Below are 19,196 nucleotides of genomic sequence, written 5' to 3'. Positions count from 1 at the left end.
TGGAGTTTTAAATATTTTAAAATATACATGATTATTAGGAGAAAACTTAAGAAAGCAACACTTTGTTGTCAATTAGGTGAAGAATAATTTATTTAAAGAGATAGTTTACTGGAAGTATTAGTATTAAACGTTTTAATTGTGGAAACCAAATCATATATAAACTGCAACTTAAGACGTGAGAAGTAATGTTCTGTATATAGTCTGTACATGTTTGTCCAAAATTCTGTTTCTGGTATTTTAAAATAGCAATTGTTTTTCTATTCATAAATAAAGATGAAAATGTTTATTGCAAATTATCAGTTATTTATTATCTCATTACAGATGCAAATAAAACCATAGACAAAAATAGACTGCTTTTAAATGGCTGTCTTCTAATTTTCACCTTGTATTACAAAGATGATATGAAGTACTAACAAAATTGTACTATTTAAAAATAAATAAAAGTTCTTATCATTTATCACCACTTCAGTAAATATTGAACAAAACAACCATGTCTCTATTCTTTTCTAGTCTTTGATAATATGTAATGTTGCTAAATTTCAAACACTTTAGTGGCAATGCACTTTGCTAGATATAGAATATAATGGACTTGCAAGAAGATGCATATTGTTTTATATTTCAGGGAGCCTAAAATGTGATTTACAAACCATACTTATGAGTCCAGAAAGGATTTTCACAGGAAATGTAGTTTGAGTGTCAACTTGATGTTTAGAGTGGTTACAAAAAAGGCATAGATAATGCCAGTTTTGTATGTTAACACACATTATAAAATGTTCATTTTTAATGACTATATAGTGTCCAAGTCATTTCTATTTTACATAACCATTTTTCTGTTTTAGAACCTTGGTTCTTTTCAGTCCTTTAATTTGCCATTATACATATGTCTAATAGAATATATATCTATATATCTGTATGATTTTATTAAAATAAAACCACCAAATGGTATGGTTTTGTTAACAAAAGATGATAGTTTAAAAAAAAAATAGAGAATTTGAAGTTGCTTTCCTTTCTCTGATCATTGGTAATGTCTTAATTTATGCCTGTATATGTTAATTGAATGAAAGATTCTCATCTGCTCATTTGATGGGTAGTACCCAATGGAGTGGTCTATACCAAATGAACTTTTGGCATCTAGATGTTCATTTTTAAAAACAAAAGGAAATTTTGTAATTATATATTTCAAGACTCTTAATATCTAAGATGTTTAATGATGCAATGTTAATTAATTTTCCCCATGGACAATGACAACAACAACAAAACAGTGTGAGATAACTGAGTCTAGGACCAAAGTCTCATCACACACCAACTGTAGGTCTCCGTCACTCTATTTTCCTTTTGCCTTTGGTTGAAATTATCTAAATCATTTGGGTTTCTATTTATATTATATTTTCAGATCATATGAATTTAGGGGATATTTTTTTCACATACAGTATCTGAAATGCTGTCTCTCTCTCTCTTTTTAAATTTGTCACAAAATTAACCAGATTTGATATTTTCAAAGGTAGATCCTGTTATTGGCTACCTTCTGTGTTATTCAGTCTCTTGTGCTAACTCTTCACTGATACTATCTTATTTAATTTTCAAGTAAAATATGTGAGATGAAATAGTTGATGCTTAGGTAAAATGACTTTCTAATAATCCTAAAGCTAATAAATGATAAAATTAAATTTTAAAATGTCCCTCTTTCTCGTATATTTATTATGCAGTCTTGCATCAGACAGATTTGTATGGAGTTCCATTCTTGCTACTTCCACCATTCTACTCTAAAATTGTCATCTTTACCCTACACTATGGAAATCATCCCCTAACTGATTTCTCTGCTTCAATTTTGGCAATCATTAGCCAGAAAAATATTTGAAAAAAAAATAAATTTGATCATGTAATCCATTCTTAATGTTTTCCCTTCCTTATCCCCTTCAGATATTTGAGCTAAATTTACATGATAAGAAGGAGTTAGCTAGGCAAAGAAGAGGAATAAGGATATTCCAAATTGGCCGTGCAGATGCCTCACATATCCAAAAGGCAAGTTTGCTTGAAGATTTGCAAGTATAATTAGAGAGTTGAAGTCATTTTTTAAAGTATGTATTTTAGCAGGTGATTCTGGAATGATGACATAGTGGGAAGCACCAGAAATCTGTCTCCTCATCCAGACAACAATTTTACTTTCAGAATATGTCTGATATAACTACACTGAAACTCTGAAGCCTATTGAAGTCTTGAATCTTCTGAAAGAAGGATTAGACAGTAAATTGTAGTTAATTTTGATCTTCCTGTTCATCTACCCATCCCTTGCACCCAGTTCCAGGGCAGCCAGCTGTGTACATGTTCCTGGGGCAGCATGCACACAACTTGGGGAGCCAGAATGTGCAAAAATGACTCTCAAATATCAGGATCTGTGCTCTGATCATTGGTTGCTGATTTTGATGATTATAAAGAGGCAGTGGCCATTATTGTTACTCCAACCCCCATTGTTGTAAGTCCTTCTCCTTCTGGCTCAGGTGACTTCAAGCGGATTTAAGAGGCTGGTGCCTTGTTCCTGCTTTTATTTTTGCCTTTGTCTCATTTTCAGAGACAGACATTGTTACTAAAATATTTTTTTAAAAAACACATATATTAGGTAAATTAAGAAGTAACCACACTTGCCAAGGGGAAGTTACAGGCTTAAATAAGACATGAAAACACCTTAAGTTTACATTTCAGGCCAGCTCTGTAACAGAGACAGCCTACAGCAATCAAAACATAAAAAATGAAAACAAAAACAAACACTGCAGGAAAGGGATGATCTAATATTCTAGGGTTATTATAATATTGGATTCAGATGTATAGTTTTCAACAAAATGTATAAACATAAAAGGAGACATGAAAAGATGAGACATTTAAAGAAAAAAAAACCAACAGAAACAGTTTTCGATGGTGGATCTACTAGACAAAAAAATTAAAATATCTGTATTAAAATACTAAAAGAATTAAAGTAACACATTGAAAAGTCAACACAATTATGTGTGAACAAAGTAGAAAATCAATAAATTTATAGAAAACCTAAGGAGAAACAAAAAGTATAGCTAAAACGTGCAAGAAAAGAAAAAAAATCACTAGAGGATTTTATAGAAAGATTTCATCAGGCTGGAGAAAGAATCAGCAAACTTGAAGATAGAATATAAAAATTATAGTCTTAGGAAAATAAAGTTTAAAAAAAAAACAGATTGAAGAGAAGTAAACAGAACTTATGGGACCATTGGTATGTCATCAAGGAAACCAACATACACATTTTATAGTCCTAAAAAAGAGAGTTACAAAGGAGCAGAGAGAATGTTTGAAGATTTAATGACTGAAGGCTTTCCAGATTTGGTGAAAGACATAAAATATAAGCATCTAAGAATCTCAGAGAACTCCACATGGGATGAAATCAAAGATAACCACACCTAAATACATTATGTAATTAAACTGTTTAAAGACAAATTTGGAAGCAGAATGGGAGAAGCCTGCTCATCATATGCAAAGGATACTAATAAGTAACTTTGGAGACCACAAAGCGATGAGTTGATATGTTCAGTGCTAAAAGAAGATTTAAAAATATATCAACCAAGAATCCTGTATTTAACAAAACTGGTCTCCAAAAATGACAGAGAAAGTAAAAGAATCCCAGATAAACAAAAGCTGAAAGTAGTTATTACCACTAGACCTGCCTTAAAAGAAATATTAAGGAGAGTTCTGCAGATTGAAATAAGAAGACATCAAACAGTAGCTCTCAATCGGTAAGAATAAATAAAGATTTTTTTTTCCTATTTGAATACCCATTATTTCTTTCTCCTGCCTGATTGTCCTGGCCAGAACTTCCAACACTATGTTGAATAGGAGTGGTGGGAGAGGGCATCCCTGTCTTGTGCCAGTTTTCAAAGGGAATGCTTCCAGTTTTTGTCCATTCAGTGTGATATTGGCTGTGGGTTTGTCATAAATGGCTCTTATTATTTTGAGATACGTCCCATCAATACCTAATTTATTGAGAGTTATTAGCATGAAGGACTGTTATATTTTGTCAAAAGCCTTTTCTGCATCTATTGAGATAATCATGTGGTTTTTGTCTTTGGTTCTGTTTATGTGATATTACGTTTATTGATTTTTGTATGTTGGACCAGCCTTGTATCCCAGGGATGAAGCCCAGTTGATGGTGGTGGATAAGCTTTTTGATGGCTGCTGGATTCGGTTTGCCAGTATTTTATTGAGGATTTTTGCATCGATGTTCATCAGGGATATTGGTCTAAAATTCTCTTTTTTTATTGTTTCTCTGCCAGGCTTTGGTATCAGGATGATGCTGGCATCATAAAATGAGTTAGGGAGGATTCCCTCTTTTTCTACATATTGGAATAGTTTCAGAAGGAATGGTACCATCTCCTCCTTGTACCTCTGGTAGAATTCGGCTGTGAATCTGTCTGGTCCTGGACTTTTTTTGGATGATAGGCTATTAATTATTGCCTCAATTTCAGAGCCTGTTATTGGTCTATTCAGGGATACAACTTCTTTCTGGTTTAATCTTAGGAGGGTGTATGTGTCCAGGAATTTCAAATTGTCCCTATTTGCAGATGACCTGATTGTATATTTAGAAAACCCCATCGTCTCAGCCCCAAATCTCCTTAAGCTGATAAGCAACTTCAGCAAAGTCTCAGGATACAAAATCAATGTGCAAAAATCACAAACATTCCTATACACCAATAACAGCCAAACAGAAAGCCAAATCATGAGTGAACTCCCATTCACAATTGCTTCAAAGAGAATAAAATACCTAGGAATCCAGTGTATAAGGGATGTGAAGGACCTCTTCAAGGAGAACTACAAACCACTGCTCAACAAAATAAAGAAGGACACAGACAAATGGAAGAACATTCCATGCTCATGGATAGGAAGAATCAATATCGTGAAAATGGCCATACAGCCCAAGGTAATTTATAGATTCAATGCCATCCCCATCAAGCTACCAATGACTTTCTTCACAGAATTGGAAAACACTACTTTAAAGTTCATATGGAACCAAAAAAAGAGCCCACATTGCCAAGACAATCCTAAGCCAAAAGAACAAAGCTGGAGTCATCACACTACTGACTTCAAACTATACTATAAGGCTACAGTAAACAAAACAGAATGGTACTGGTACCAAAACAGAGATACAGACCAAGGGAACAGAACAGAGCCCTCAGAAATAATACCACACATCTACAACCATCTGATCTTTGACAAACCTTACAAAAACAAGAAATGGGGAAAGGATTCCCTGTTTAATAAATGGTGCTGGGAAAACTGGTTAGCCATACGTAGAAAGCTGAAACTGGATCCTTTGCTTACACCTTATACAAAAATTAATTCAAGATGGATTAAAGGCTTAAATGTTAGATCTAAAACCATAAAAACTCTAGAAGAAAAGCTAGGCAATCTACTGAGGACATAGGCATGGGCAGGGACTTCATGTGTAAAACACCAAAATTAATGGCAACAAAAGCCAAAATTGACAAATGGGATCTGATTAAACTAAAGAGCTTCTGCACAGCAAAAGAAATGACCATCAGAGTGAACAGACAGCCTACAGAATGGGAGAAATTTTTTGCAATTTACCCATCTGACAAAGGGCTAATATCCAGAACCTACAAAGAACTTAAGCAAATTTACAAGAAAGAAACAAACAACCCCATCAAAAAGTGGGTGAGGATATGAACAGACACTTCTCAGAATAAGACATTTATGCAGCCAACAGACACATGAAAAAAATGCTCATCATCACTCACCATCAGAGAGATGCAAATCAAAACCACAATGAGATAACATCTCATACTAGTTAGAATGGCGATCATTAAAAAGTCAGGAAACAACAGGTGTTGGAGAGGATATGGAGAAATAGGAACACTTTTACACTGCTGGTGGGACTGTAAACTAATTCAACCATTGTGAAAGACAGTGTGGCAATTCCTCAAGGATCTAGAACTAGAAATGCCATTTGACCCAGTCATTCCATTACTGGGTATATACCCAAAGGATTATAAATCATGCTGCTATAAAGACACATGCACACGTGTGTTTATTGTGGCACTATTCACAATAGCAAAGACTTGGAACCAACCCAAATGCCCATCAATGATAGACTGGATTAAGAAAATGTGGTACATATACAACATGGAATTCTATGTAGCCATAAAAAAGGATGATTTCATGTCCTTTTAGGGACATGGATAAAGCTGGAAACCATCATTCTCAGCAAACTATTGCAAGGACAGAAAACCAAACACCGCATGTTCTCACTCATAGGTGGGAATTGAACAATGAGAACACTTGGACACAAGAAGGGGAATATCACACACCGGGGCCTGTTGTGGAGTGCGGGTAGGGGGAGGGATAGCATTAGGAGATATACCTAATGTAAATGACGAGTCAATGGGTGCAGCACACCAACATGGCACATGTGTACATATGTAACACACCTGCACGTTGTGGACATGTACCCTAGAACTTAAAGTATAGATATTTAAAAAAGAATAAGTAAAGATCTCAGTAATGGTAAGTATGTGGGAAATTGTAAAAGTCATATTACTTTAAATAATATTTGTAACTCCACTTTTTGATTTCTCCATGATTTAGTGATGAATACATTAAAAAGCAATTACTCTAAAAGCTAATATTGTAAGTCTGATTAGTAACTCTAAATTTTGTTTCCTACACAATTAAATATATTGATATATAGAGAAAAATTATTGATTTATGGCCAATAGTTCCTTATTGATTTTTTATCTACATAAACTGCCCAATGTTGAAAGTGGGTATTGAAGTATTCTCTTATTGTTGTATTGCAGATCTCTTTCTTCAGTTATGTTAATATTTGCTTTATATATTCAGGTCCTCTGATGTGCTCATGTGTATATATATATATACACACACACACACACAGACAGACACATATATATATACACACACACACACATATATATAGTGTGTGTGTGTGTGTGTGTGTGTGATGGAGTTTCACTCTTGTTGCCCAGGCTGGGGTGCAATGGCATGATCTCAGCTCACTGCAACCTCTGCCTCCTGGGTTCAAGCAATTCTCCTGCCTCAGCCTTCTGAGTAGCTGGGATTACGGGTGCACACCAATTTTATATTTTTAGTAGAGATGGGGTTTCACCATGTTGCCAGGCTAATCTTGAACTCCTGACCTCTGGTGATCTGCCACCTCAGCCTCCCAAACTACTGGGATTACAGGCGTGAGCCACCATGCCCAGCCTGGGTATATATATGTATGTGTGTGTGTGTGTGTGTGTGTGTGTGTGTGTATATTTACATTTGCTATAACTTATTGATGAATTGACCTTTTATTGTTTTATAATGACATCATTTTCTTTTTTATAGTTTTCAACTTAAAGTCTACTTTATCTTATATAATTATAGCTACTTAGCTACCCCTGCTATCTTTTGTTTCTATTTGCATGGAATACCTTTTTTCCATTCTATCGTTCTCAGTCTCTCTGTGTGCAAAGAGTTGAAGTAAGCCTCTTATAGGTAGTATACAATGGAGTCTTGTCTTTTTTTTTTTTTTTTTTTTTTAAATCCATTCAGCTTCTTCATGTCTTTCAATTGTGGAATTAAATTCATTTACATTCAAAGTAATTGATGATAGGTAAGAACTTACTTAGGCCATTTGTTCATTATATTCTGGTTAGTTTGTAGATCATTTGTTTCTCTCTTGCTTTCTTGCTGTCTGCATTTTGATGAATTTCTGTAGTGGTATGCTTGGAATTATTTCTGTTTATCTTTTGTGTGTCTAGTAAGGGTTTTGCTTGTGGTTACAATAATGCTTACATAAAACGTATTGACAGATTATTTCAAGCTAATAATAACTTAACTTTGATCACTTACAAAAAAATGCTCCACTTCCCCTGACAATTTAAAAAGTGTTTTTGATAACACATGCTTATCGTTTATAGTTTGTGTTACTTAGCACATTTTCGTAACTGTAGTTTTTAATAGTTCTCCCTTTAAACTATCATGTAAATATTTATTTTGTCAACATTATTACAGTATAAAATGTTCTGAGTTTTACTCGACTTATTTTTACTAATGAGTTTTATATTTTTACATGTTTTTATGTCACTACGTTGCAATGTTTTCCTTTTGCTTGAAAAACTCTAACATTTCTTATACAAATAAATTCTTTGGGTTTTGTCTGAAAAAGTTTTTACCACCCATTTACCTTTATTTTTATTTTTATATATTTTTCGATACAGTGTCTCAGTCTTTTACCCAGGCAGTAATGCGGTGGTACAGTCATGGCTCACTGAAGCCTCAAACTCCTGGGCTCAAGCAATCCCCCTGCCTCAGCCTGCCGAGTAGCTGGGACCACAGGTGTGCACAACCATACCCAGCTAATCTTCATTTTTACTTTTAGCAGTGGAAGGGTCTCCTATGTTGCTCAGGCTGGTCATAAACTCCTGAGTTCAAGCAGTCCTTCTGCATCAACCCTCCAAGTGCTGGGATTATAGGCATAGGACACTGCACCTGGCCACACTCCTTTATTTTTATTTTATTAATTTTTTTTATTATACTTTACATTCTGGGATACATATACAGAAGGTGCAGGTTTGTTACATAGGAATACAAGTGTGATGGTGATATGCTGCACCTATCAACCCGTCATCAACATTAGGTATTTCTCCTAATGGTATCCCTCACCTTGTCCTCCACCCCCTGACAGGCCCCAGCTTGTGATGTTCCCCTGCCTGTGTCCATGTTTTCTCATTGTTTAATTCCCACTTATGAGTGAGAGCATGTGGTGTTTGGATTTCTGCTCCTATGTTAGTTTGCTGAGAATGATGGTTTCCAGCTTCATCCAAGTCCCTGAAAAGGACATGAATTCATTCTTTTTTATGGTTGCATAGGTTTCCATGGTGTATATTTGCCACATTTTCTTTAACCAGTGTATCATTGATGGGCATTTGGGTTGTTTCCAAGTCTTTGCTATTGTGAATAGTGCTGCAATAAACATACATGTGCATGTGTCTTTATAGTAGAATGATTTATAATCCTTTAGGTATATACCCAGTAATGGATTGTCAAATGGTATTTCTAGTTCTAGATCCTTGAAGAATTTTCACACTGTCTTCCACAATGGTTGAACTAATTTAAACTCCCACCAACAGTGTAATAGCATTACTGTTTCTCCACAACCTCTCCAGCATCCATTGTTTCCTGACTTTTTAAAGATCACCATTCTAAATGGCATGAGATGGTATCTCATTGTGGTTTTGAGTTGCATTTCTCTAATGAACAGTGATGATGAGCTTTTTTTCGTAAATTTGTTGACTTCATAAATGTCTTCTTTTGAGAAGTGTCTGTTCACATACTTTGCCCACTTTTTTATTTTTTTTTCTTGTAAATTTGATCAAGTTCCTTGTAGATTCTGGATATTAGCCCTTTGTCAGATGGATAGATTGCAAAAATTTTATCCTATTCTATAGGTTGCCTGTTCACTTGGATGATAGTTTCTTTTGATGTTCAGAAGCTCTTTATAGACCATTAGCCAGACTAATGAAGAAGAAAAGAGAGAGGAGTGAAATAACACAATAAAAATTATAAAGGAAACATCAGCACTTATCCAGCAGAAATGCAAATTACCGTCAGAGAATACTATGAACACCACTATGCAAATAAACTAGAAAATCTAGAAGAAATGGATAAATTCCTGAACACATTCACCCTTCCAAGATTAAACAAGGAAGAAGTCAAATCCCTGAATAGACCAATAACAACATCTGAAATTGAGGCAGTAAGTAAAGCCTACCAATCCAAAAAAGCCCGGGACCAGACAGATTCACAGCCAAATTCCACCAGAGATACAAAGAGGAGCTGGTACCATTCCTTCTGAAACTATTCCAAACAATAGAAAAAAAGGGAATCCTCCCTAACTCATTTTATGAGGCCAGCATCATCCTGATACCAAAACCTGGCAGACACAAGAAAGAAAGAAAATTTCAGGCCAATATCCCTGATGAACATTGATGCAAAAATTCTCAATAAAATACTGAGAAACTGAATTCAGCAGCACATTAAAAAGCTTATCCACCACGATCAAGTTGGCTTTATCCCTGGCATGCAAGGTTGATTCAATATATGCAAATCAATAAATGTGATACATTACATAAACAGAACCAATGGCAAAAAACACATGATTATCTCAATAGATGCTGAAAAGGTCTTTGATAAAATTTATCACCCCTTTATGCTAAATACACTAAATAAAATAGGTATTGATGAAACATATCTTAAAATAGTAAGGGCTATTTTTGACAAACTCACAGCTAATATCATAATGAATGGGCAAAAGCTGGAAGCATTCCCTTTGAAAACCAGCACAAGACAAGGATGCCCTCTCTCTCCACTCCTATTCAACGTAGTATTGGAAGTTCTGGCCAGGGCAATCAGACAAAAGAAAGAAATAAAGTGTATTCAAATAGGAGAGAGGAAATCAAATTATTTTTGTTTGTGGATGACATGATTGTATATTCAGAAAACCCCAACATCTCAGCCCCAAAAGTCCTTAAGCTGATAAGCAACTTCAGCAAAGTCTCAGAATACAAAATCAATGTGCAAAAATCACAAGCATTTCTATGCACCAATAATAGACAAACAGCCAAATCATGAATTCCCATTCACAATTGCTACAAAGAGAATAAAGTACCTAGGAATCCAACTTACAATGGATGAGAAGGATCTCTTCAAGGAGAACTACAAACTACTGCCCAACGAAATAAGAGAGGACACAAATGAAAAAAAAAAGTTCATGCTCATGGATAGAAAGAATCAATTTCATGAAAATGTTCATAACACCCAAAGTAATTTATAGATTCAATGCTATTCCCATCAAACTACCATTGACATTCTTCATGGAATTAGAAAAAACTTTAAATTTCACATGGAACCAAAAAAGAGCCTGTATAGCCAAGACAATCCTGAAAAAAAAGAACAAAGCTGGAGGCATCATGCTACCTGACTTCAAACTATACTACAAGGCTATAGTAACCAAAACAGCATGGTACTTGTACCAAAACAGATATATAGACCAATGGAACAAAACAGGCCTCAGAAATGACACCACACATCTACAACCATCTGACCTTTGACAAGCCTGACAAAAGTGAGCAATGGGGAAATGATTCGCTATTTAATAAGTGGCGTTGGGAAAACTGGCTAGCCATATGCAGAAAACTGAAACTGGACCCCTTCCTTATACCTTATACAAAAACTAACTCAAGATAGATTAAAGACTTAAACACAAGACCTTAAACCATAAAACCTATTTCTCTAGAAGAAAACCTAGGCAATACCATTCAGGACACAGGCTTGGGCAAAGACTTCATGACTAAAACACCAAAACCAATTGCAACAAAAGCAAAAATTGACAAATGGGATCTAACCCGTTTATTTTTAAATGACAGGATTCTGGGTATAGAATTCTCCGTCAGAAGTCGTTTTTTTTTTTTATTTTTTCTTTTTTTTTGAATATATCATTCAATTCTCTTCTGGCCTACAAGCTTTCTGCTGAAAAATCCAGTGACAATCTTTTCAAGATCCCATTTTGCACATTAAGTAGCTTTTCTCTGATAGCTTTCAGAGTCCAGGTTGCTCATCATTACATGACGGAATCCCTGATAGCTTTCAATATTTTCCCTTTAAGTTTTAACAATTTATTTATGATGTGTCTTAATGTAGTTTGATTTATATTCAAACTGTTATATGTTCACTGAGCTTTATAAATCTGTGTTTCTAACTTCTTCCCCAGGCAAGGGAAATTTTCTCAACTACTGTTTAGAACAAATGAATCTAACAGGTATTTACAGAACATTTCATCTAACAGCAGTGAAATACATATTATTCTGAAGTATGCACCGAACATTCTCTTCTATAGATCACGTGTTAGTCTACAAGTCAATTCTTAACAAATTTAAAAAGAATGAAATTATATTGAATAACATCTTTTACAACTAAAATGGCAGGAAACTAGAAACCAATAATAGGAGCAGGCTGGACACAGTGGGTCATTCCATAATGCCAGCACTTTGGGAGGCCAAACTGGGTGGATTGCTTGAGCTCAGGAGTTTGAGACCATCCTGGGCAACATAGCCAGAGCCCATCTCCACAAAAATACAAAAATTAGCCAGGCATAGTGGCATGTGCCTGTAGTCTTAGCTATTCAGGAGGCTGGGGTGGAAAGATTTTGCTTGAGCTTGGCTTATCAAGACTTCAGTGAGCTGTTGTCACACCACTGCACTCCAGCCTCAGTGACAGAGCTAGACATTGTGTCAATAACAATCATCATCGTCATCATCATCATCGTCTTGAAGAACTCACAAATATGTGGAAATTAAATATCCTTCTTAATGACCTATGGGACAAAGGAGAAATTAAAAGAAAAATTAAAAATAAATCATGAGACAAGGAAAAATGGAAACACAGCATACAAAAACTTATGGGATACAGCAAAAACAATTCTTAGAGGGAATTTTATAACAATAAACACCTACATCAAAGAAGAAGAAAGATCTCAAACAACCTAATGTTATACCTCTAGCAACTAGGGAAAAAAAAAAAAAAAGAACAAACTAAGCCCAAACTTAGTGGAAGGAAGTAAATAACAAAGATCAGAGTAGAAATAAACAAAATAGAGACTAGAAAAACAGTAGAAAATATAAATGAAACTAAAATTTTTTTTTAAAGATAAAATTCATAAATCATTAGCTAGACTAACAAGGAAAAACAGAAAGAAGACTCAAATAAAATCCAAATGGAAGGAATCGTTATAACTGATACCACAGAAATGCAAGGAACCTGAAGACTATCATGGACAACTATACAATAAAAAATGAATAGCACATAAAAAATAAATAAATTCCTGGAAACATGCAATGCACCATGACAAATAAAAGAGAAATGGAAAAATCTGAACAGACTTGTAATGAGTAAGGAGATTGAATCAGCATTTAAAAACTTTCAAAAATAAAAATAAAGCCCAGGGCATGATAGCCTCACTGCCAGTTCTACTAAACATTTAAAGAACTAATATCAATCCTTCTCAAGATTATCCAGAAAATTGAAACGGAAGAAAAACTTCAAAATTTATTTTACAAGACAAACATTACCCTAACATTAAAGCCATACAAGGACCTTACAAGAAAAGATTACAACAAGCCAAAATCCCTGATAAATAGGGAGCAAAAATCCTCAACAAAACTAGCCAATCAAATTCAGGAGCACATAAAATATTTATTAACTATGTTCAAATGGGATTCATTCCACAAGAGAAAGGATGGCTCAATGCACATAAATCAATAAATGAGTTACACTATATTTACAAAATGAAGAACAAAACCATATGATACAGGAAAAAAAAAATTCTCGATAGATCCAGGAAAAAAAAAAAAAAGCAAAAAAAAAATTTGACTGCATTTAACATCTGGTCATGATAAAAGCTCTCAACAAATAGGTATTGAAATAATGTACCTGAACATAATAAAAGACATATATGACAAGCCCACAATCAATATCATATTAAACAGTGAAAAGTTGAAAGCTTTTCTTCTAAGATTAGGAAATAGAAAAGGATATTCACTGTCATCACTTCTATTCATTATAGCATTGGAAGTCCTAGCTAGAATAACTAGATTAGAAAAAATAAAAGGCCTCCATAAAAGAAAAAAAGAAGTGAAATTGTCAGTGCAAATTGAAATTGGCATCATGTTTGCCAATGACATGATTTTATTTTAGAAAACCCTAAAGGCTTTATCAAAGACCTATTAAAACTGTTTAGTACATTTAATAAAGTTGTAATTTATAAAAACAAAATTTAAAACTAAAAACAAACCATCCAAAAAGAAATCAAGAAAATAATTCCATTTACAATAGCATCCAAAAATAAAATTTAATATTTAGGAGTACATTTAACTGAATAGGTGAATGATGACTATGATGAAAACTGTAATACATAGGTGAAAGAAGTTGAAGAACACACAAGTAAATAAAAAGATAGGTCATGTTCATAGATTGAAAAATTTATCATTTTTAAAACATACATAGTACCCAAAGCAAACTACAGATTCAATGCAATCTTTGTCAGAATTCCAATTTGTTTTTCACAGAAATATAGTAAAAGTCTAATAGAAAAAAAATCCCTGAACAGCCGAAGCAATTGAGCAAAAAGAATAAAGTGGGAGGTATCAAATTTCCTGATTTCAAAATAGATTATAAAGCTATTGTAGTCAAACAGCATGGTACTGGCATGCAAGAAGATCTACTGATGAATGGAAAAGAAAAGAAAGCACAGAAGCAAAATCCTGAATATTTAAGGTCAATTGATTTTCAATGAAGAAAAGACAATCACTTCAATAAATGGTGTTGACAAAACTGTATATCCACATTCAGAAGCATGAAATTGGATCATTCTCACACACCGTATGTGAGAATTAATTCAAAATGGACAAAATACCTATATGAAAGAATGAATCAATAAATCTACTACAAGTAAATGTAGGGTAAAGTCTTCGCAATTTGGTCTGGGAAAGGATTTCTGGGATGGAACTTCAAAAGCACAGATTAGAAAAGCAAAAATAGACAGAGGATATTGCATCTAACAGAAAAGCTTTCATGCAGCAAAGACAACAATTTACATAATGGAGAGGTAGCCCACAAATTTAGATAAAATATTTTTAAACCAGACATATGGTAAGGGGATAAAATCCAAAAAAAAAAAAAAAACTAATTTAGTAATAGACAAAGAATCTGAACAGACATTTCTCGACAGAAGACATATGAATGACTGACAGATATATGAAAAAAATCCTCAAAGTCTCTAATCATCAGGGAAATGAAAATTGAAACCACAATGCAATATCACCTCACACCTATTAACATGGCTTTTACAAAAATGATAAGTGTTGGTGAGATAACAAGTGTTGTCAAGAAAGGGACCCTTTGTACACTGTTGGGGCCAATGTAAATTAACATGATCATTTTGCAAAATAGTGTGGAGATTTTCTAAAAACTAAAAGTAGATTACATATGACCCAGAAATTTTATTTTTGGATATATAGCCAATGAATCTGAAATCAGCATGTGAACGAGATACCTGTACTCTCATGTTTATTTCAGAATTAGTCACAGTAGTCAAGATATAAAAGCAACCTGATTTTATTAAAAGATGAATGAAGGAAATGTGGTGTGTATACACACACACACACACACACACACACACACACAGTAGAATACTATACAGTCTTAAAAATAAGGAAATTTTTTTCATTCACAGCGTGCCTGGAACTGGAGGAATTTATGCTAAGTGAATTCAACCAGTCATAGAAAGACAAATACTTTATGATCTCACTTATATGTAATATCTAAAAATCTTGGTATCACCCTACTGACTCAGGTCCCCACTTTAGCTGCGCTTCTTTCAGCTCTGCAGTTGTGACAGGAAGATAAGTTGAAGCGACTATGTGACTGGGGCGGGAACCAAACTGATTTCGGGGCAACATCGGCAACCCCCAGGGATGGGGCCTGTGGGACCATGATGGGTCAAGAAGGACATTCAGCAAGAAGAGCCAGAAGAGTCAAGAAGAGCCAGATGTGTGTGGTGCACTACACAGGAATGTTCCAAAATGGGAATAAATTTGATTTATCCTAAGACAGAAACAAGTTCAAAACTGGTGAACAGGAAGTCATCAATGGTTTTGAAGAGGACATAGTGCAGATGAGCCTGGGGCAGAAGGTGAAGCTGACTTGCATACCTGATGTGTCATATGGAGCCCCAGGCTTCTCTTGTGTCATCCCTCCCAGTGCTACCCTATCTTTGACAGGGAACTGCTCAACTCAGAGTGAAGGCAGGAAGGAAATCAAGGTGGTTGGAGATGGCTGCTGCTCACCCTGCTAGCCTGCTCTGCCACTGGGTTAGCTCCTCCTGTTGGGGCTCTTGATCAGTGTGCTAACCTCACTGTCCCATGGCATGATCCATTCTTTCTGCCCAAGTTTCTGTGTGTATGTTCGTTATTGTTCATGCATATCCTTGCTTGAGGAAATTTTCATTGCACTGAAACATTTCAAGTTCTGCATTTTTAAATAAGGCATATAGTAGCCATTCCTGGTCACAGAAAATAGATTTCTTGCTTGCCAAATCTACACTGCTCTACCTTCACTGAAGCCAGACATGCAAGGTGATCAGATATGAGATATACACGGTGTATGCTAGAGGCTTGAGCCAGTTACCTTTGCTCTCACTTTCTATCTTATAAATTCTGTTGGCTGCTCACTTAAACAATGTCTGCTTTGGAAATAATATGTAAAATAAACACACAGTGCTTGACCAAAAAATAAATCAATAAAATAAAATTAAAAATAAAACAGTTGATCTCATAGAATCAAAAGTAGAAAGGTGGTTACCAGAGACTGGGGAAGGATGACGAAAATGAAAACATTGATCAAAGGGGACACAGTTCCAGTTTTATTGAAGGAATAAACTTCAATATTGTATTCCACTACAGTTAGGAGGAATATATCATGTGTTTTAAAATTGTTAAAATAATAGATTTTTGATTTCCTCATAACAAAAAATATAAGTAGTTAAGGTGGTGGATATGTTAATTAGTTTAATTGGCTCTCTGTACAATGTATACATAGATCAAAACATCACATTTTACCCCATCGATATATACAATTATTATTTGTGAATTAAACATAAATTAATAAAATGTTAAAAGAAATATATTCATTTATACTTTTGGAAAAAATGTACAAAGATATAATTTTGTGACAACAGTTAAAAGTAGTGTGGATGGAACTGTCAAAGGACTAGAGATTTTGTACATTAGTTAAGCTGGAATAAAATCAGTGTCTTGTAATTGGAGGATGTTAAATTCAATCATCTGGTAACTACAAATAAAGTACTAAAGGATATACACAAAAGAAAATGAGAAAGCTACTGGGTGCAGTATCTCATGCTTGTAATCCCAGCACTTTGGGAGATCGAGGTGAGTGAATTGCTTGAGCCCAGGAGTTTGAGACCAACTCAGGCAACATGGCAAAAATCTCATCTCTAGAAAAAATACAAAATTTAGCCAAGCATGGTGGTGGCATGCACCTGTAGTCCTAGCTACTCAGGAGGCTGAGGCAGGAGTATCACTTGAGCCCAGGAGGCTGAAGCTGCAGAGAGCTGGTATCATGCCACTTCACTGCCAGTCTGGGTGACAGAATGAAGTCCTGTCTCAAATAAATGAAAAAATAAATAAGACAGAAATACATTTAACAATTTCAATACAAAACAAAATTAAATAAACACAAAAGAGGATAGTAGTGTAGGAAATGAGGAGCATTATTCTATAGTGCATATGGAAAACAAATAGCAACATAACTAAAGTAAGTCCCACATTATCAGTAATCATTTTAAGTGTAAACAGATTAAACACTCCAATTCAAAGACAGAGACTGGTAAAATGCATTAAGAAACACACGCACACCATAATTCAAATAATATGCTGTTCACAAGAGACTCAGTTTGGATCCAGAGACACCAATAGGTTGAAAATGAAACTATGTAAAAATGTATTTCATGCAAATATTAACAAAATTAAAGCGGGGTTAGCTATAGTAGTATCAGACAAAATAAATTTTAAATTTATAAAGCTTACAAGAGACAAAGGCATTATTTATTAATAAAAATTGAGCAAGAGCAATAGAGCAAGAAGATAAAAGAATGTTAAACATTTACACATATAGTAATTGACTGTAAAAATATAAGGTAAAAACTGACAGAATTGAAGGAGAAAATAGCTCTACACAATAGTTGGATACTTCAATACTTCACTCTCAGTAGAACAACTAAACAGAAGATGAAAAGATAGAGGATTTAATGAACAAAATAAGACAACCAGACCTAACAGATATATACAGAACACTCTATCCAACAACAGAATGCACATTCTTCTCAAGTTCACCCAAGACATTTTTCAGAATATAGCATATATTAAGCCACAGATTAAGTATCTATACATTTTAAAAGATTGACATCACATAAAACATTTACTGTGATGACAATGGCAGAATAAACTTAGAAATAACAAAAGAAAAACTAAAAATACCACAAATTTGTCAAAATTAAATCACACATAATTGTGGAAATTAAATAACACAAATCGGTCAAAAAAATCACAAGGGAAATTAGAAAATGCTTAGCAATGAATGAAAACAAAATCATAACATATCAAAACTTATGGTACTCAGTGAAAGTACTGCTCGCTGGAAAACTTTTAGCTATACATGCTGACATTTAAAAATAAGAAAGCTCTTCATTGAACAACTCAACTTTACAATTTCTGGAACTAGAAAAAGAGGACCAAACTAAACCTCCCAAAATAGCAGAGGGAAATAAATAATAAAGATTGGAGCAGAGATCATTGAAATAAATAATAGTAAAATAAGAGAGAACATCATTCAAATTAAAAATTGGTTCTTTGAAAGGCTCAGTAAAATTGATGAATATTGGACTAAGAAAAAAAATGAAAGAAGATTCAAAATAAGATTGTTATAACAGTAAATGAAACTGGGGATGTTACTACTAATTCTAGAGAAATAAAAAGGATTACGAGATTATCCTGAACAATTGTGTATCTACAAACTGAATAACCTACATGAAATAGACAAATTATTAAAAGTACAAAACTTACCAAAATTAACCCACAAAGAAATAGAATATCTGAATAGCACTGTAACTAGTAAGGAAATTGAACCAGTAATTAAAATCTTCCCCAAAAAAGAAAAGCCCTGGATCTGATGGCTTCACTAATGAATTCTACTAAATATTTAAAGAACTAACATTAATCTTTCTCAAATGGAAAAGGAACAAACACTCCTTAACTCGTTATATGAGACCACCATTACCCTGGTAGCAAAGCCAGACAAAGATAATACAGGAAACAAATATTGCAGGCAGTTATGCCTTATGAACATTGATATATAAATTCTCAACAAAATACTAGCAAACTGAATTCAGCAGCATATTAAAAGGATTATATACCATTTGACTGTGTGTGGCTTATTCCTAGAATGGAATGATGGCTCAATATATTAAAATCATTCACTGTAATATACCACATAAACAGAATGAAGGAAAAAAATACACGATTATC

General features: G+C 34.2%; 1 protein-coding gene and 1 pseudogene across 3 annotated transcripts in view; both read left to right on the top strand.

The window, feature by feature from the left end:
• The window catches only part of LRFN5 (leucine rich repeat and fibronectin type III domain containing 5), a 286,079-nt gene that overhangs the window by 112,603 nt on the left and 154,280 nt on the right, over positions 1–19,196 (top strand). The window lies entirely within an intron of this gene.
• On the top strand, positions 8,185–18,277 carry LOC126959617 (peptidyl-prolyl cis-trans isomerase FKBP1B-like; annotated as a pseudogene).

This window comes from Macaca thibetana, chromosome 7 (genome assembly GCF_024542745.1).
Source record: "Macaca thibetana thibetana isolate TM-01 chromosome 7, ASM2454274v1, whole genome shotgun sequence".
NCBI classification, from domain to species: Eukaryota; Metazoa; Chordata; class Mammalia; order Primates; family Cercopithecidae; genus Macaca; species Macaca thibetana.
Note: the sequence above shows the minus strand (reverse complement) of the source record. Positions and strands in the feature narration are given on the sequence as shown.